Genomic DNA, 3,805 nt, shown 5'->3' on the forward strand with positions numbered 1-3,805 from the left:
CATTCACCTGCCCAGCAGGAGAGAGCTGCAAGGTACAAATGCCACTTCTACAAGCACTGCTTAAGAGTGGACAAAACCTCCTTCTTGAACAATGTGACAAGTGCTGGCACAGCTGAGAAAGCTGCCGAGAGCTCTGTGCTGTGAGATGACACCGTGGCAGCTCTGTTGTCCCTGGGCACACGGGAACAGCTGCACCAGCTCACCCTTACCTTGCACCAGAGAAAGCTGCAGCTCACAGGAGTTAATCTTTCATAAAAAAACCAGGCAGGAAGTGTAACAGGCTGGCACAGCAAGACCCAACCTGTGAACATACAAACAGGACCACCCAGGTTGTTAATTTAAATAACATCAAAGTAAAAATTCTCAGGTTGTTTGGAAGCCAACCCAGTAGAGCAGCATCCTTCAGCATTTTTCTTGGGTGCAGTGCAGGAAGTGCAGCAGCCCCTCCTCAGCTCCCTCAGCAACACACTGCCTCAGTCTGTTCTGCTAAGAGTGCCCAGAAACCAAAATCAGAGTGGGTTGTGGGTTTTTTCTCCAACTTTGAGCCTTTAAGAATTAGATGCAACATCTGTGCATCATACCATAGAATTTTATTAACTGAATGGAAAAAGCACTGCCAAAGGATGAATGAAGTATCTTCTTTTAGATGCATATATGCTAGGATGAGATGACTTGTCCTCAGAATGTAATTATGCTACTTTTGAAGCCCAAGTGACCACATCAGACATCTGCACCTAAGGATTTTTCACTTATGTCAGAGCACACACGCTGAGTGCTAAGGTATTATCTAAGAGGCAGTCCCTAGGAAAAGGTCAGGAAAAAGCACAGAGATATGAAGTGACCAGCCTGAAGTGATGCTGCATGGGCAAGACTGACATGGCAAGTGGCTGTAATGAATAGAAAAGTATACAGAATATTATCAATATCAATACAGGATCAATAATGCCAAAGAGAAATATTTTCCACTGACTTTGGATCAGGCCCTGGAAATTGGCAAACGAATCATCAGAGGTGAAAGAGCAAGAACAAAAGTGACCACAAAAGCAAGACATGAATACATACCCTTCTGATTCTTTCTTCTGTCACCTATGTTTAGCTTGTAGGAAAGAAACCTAAGAAACTTAAAAGTTATACAAACACTCCCCTTCACTACTTTGTTTTTCTTTACCTTTTGCAAAAATGCTCTTGCTAGAGACCACTGTACAGAAGTGAGGTGAGTGGCTATCTCACAGCTTTACCTGAACTTTCATTTTCTGTAACTATCTGAAGGTACCACACAGCACTTAATATCATGCAACACACTTTCCAGTTAGGCTGGAGACTGCATATCTCTGCTCAGTATCCCTGGTGGTTTTTAATAAGGTTTTTGCTTGTTCCATCTCCAGTGCTGGTTTGGCACAACAGCAATTTTTCCAGATGAGAGAGAAGCCAGCAATCATAAAGAATTAATTATTTACAGAAAGATCAGTACTCCAGTACACATGAAGACTTCACTAATTGTAGTTAATTGAAAGTACCACACTGAACATATGCACAGTGCTCTTTAGCTTCATAAAAGCTTCAAGTGTTTTTAAATACTACTAAAAAAAAAGGGAAAAGCTCAGAAGATTTAGAACAGGAAACAATACTTTCCAGTTCTAGAGCACTGACTCAAACCAAGTCAGTTAATCAAAGGTAGAACACATCATCTGCTAACTGGCTGAGGGAGGCAGGTAACTCCTTTTTCTAATGGTCACACAGTATCACAAATCTTTAACAGAGCCAAAACCCCCAATTACAGCTATGTAGATGAGGCTGAACTTCTTGCTGCAGTTTAGCTTACCTGTGCTCTGCCTCCATGCATACCCTCTACCTAAGCCATGCTGATCTATATCTTTGAGAAACTTTTAAAAAGATGCTCAAGACATTCTACAAAACAATTAAAAAACTTAAGAAACAAAAAATCCCAAACAAATCAACCAACCAACCACAGGACACAATTTCACAAGATTCATTTAGAAAGCACCAGCAAAGATTAAGACCAATTAAAACCAGATTGAGGTTCATTGTTCAATTCATAAACTTGCAGTTTCCCCAAGCAGGGTGAAGCACTCTAACAGATCATTGTGTTCAGGAAAACAGGGGAGGGGTGAAGTTGCCTGCAAGGTTAACACTTCAAATCATCTCACAGAAGCGTCCTGTGATCACCAGGAAAAAAGCAGGACCACAACCCCTTCAACAACAGCTGTAAGAGCAGCAAACCTTTACCCTCACCAAGCCCCAGAAATGTATTATTTTTGTTTACACAGATCGTTCCTTAGGAAACCATGCTGGTTTGTAAGTGCCTGGATATGGACTAGGTACCTGCTGGCCCTTCTTGTTTAGGAGTCTTGGGTTCAATTCCTTCCTCTGTCCAAAAGAACTCAAAGCCAAACCATGTGCTTCTTTTTAAATTAGCACCCAAAACACAAGGTATGGGGATCGTTTTCACTGTCACTGTGGATATTCATTAACTATTTGCAACAAATCCATAAAATGTAACTGAAAAGGCAAGCTTACCTGCCCTGAAGGTCAAATTATCCCAAGGGCACAAAGACAGAAGGGGTTTATACCTCACATTTGCATTGGTGCCCTGACTAATCTCACCTTGGATTTTTTTCAGCCCAATGACTGTTTTACACTCACAGGGTCTGTGGTGTGGCAGGTAGTTCAGACTTCTGAAAACTTTAAGAACAGGAAAATTCAGCTTCAGATCATTCAAACATCCTAAACATTCTTACTATTTGTACATTTTCATGAAGAGCAAACGTGAGCACATTTCCTGGTATGTTGTTTTGCTTGGTTTCTGAAAGCTTTTTTCCCACTACCCACAAGACAAAATGGGTGCCCATACCTTGTCTCAGAAGTTTTTCTCAAAAAATTACCCACCTCCTGCAAATTTCAAGATGCTTTAATGCCTGGCTAGAGCTGTTTGCAAGCCCCATGTAACCTCCCATGCTACTTGCCCAGCATTGCCTATTTTGTAGCACCATGTGAGTATGCTGGTGCCTCAGCACTTTCTCGGTGCACCAATGTGTGACTCTTCCTCTGAAGCCTGACTTCATCCATGGCTCTGGATTCTGCTGTACAGGCCAAAATCCTAAGCAGGCAGCAATACACCAATAAATTTGAAATGTAGATTTAAACAGAGACAAGCAGATGTGACACTGGAACAAGCTGAAACAGTACATATTGTAATAGAATATCCATTTCTTTCTTAGTGAGAGGATTGAGCAAATTATGTTTTAATGTTTTTCCCCTGACTGCTGAGCTTTAAGTTGAAAAGCATTCAGAAGCAGGCTTGAGTCCTGCAGTCCCATTTTGTTTAATTTCCAACTTATGCTGAAGAAATAATTGCTTGGTCTCAATTCCTTCATGAAAGCTAAAATCAAATTTATTTGTCTAACAAAACTCTGATTGGGCTACACAAAACTGTTTAAAACCTTTAGGATAAATATCAGCAAGGACAGGGGAAGCAGGATCTCCTACTCTATTAGGTTTAAACCACAGCAGAACAAAAGCTTTGTCCATAACACAAGAACACGTACCCATAACAGAGTAGTTAAGCCCTGGAACAACTTGCCCAAGTGTTCAGGAATCTCCATTCACAGAAACTTGACTGGCCCTGAGCAAACAGAGCATTTTGAAGTAAGCCCTGCACTAAACAAGACCAGAACTCTACAGAGCTCCCTTTACATTCAGCGTATGTGATCCCACATAGACAGAAATACAAATGCAAAGCCAACCTCATGAGGTGAAGTGGGAGAGGAAATCAGGACCACCAACA

Source organism: Pseudopodoces humilis, chromosome 1 (genome assembly GCF_049639895.1).
Source record: "Pseudopodoces humilis isolate 2021_Gansu_Grassland_sample_001 chromosome 1, ASM4963989v1, whole genome shotgun sequence".
NCBI lineage: Eukaryota > Metazoa > Chordata > Aves > Passeriformes > Paridae > Pseudopodoces > Pseudopodoces humilis.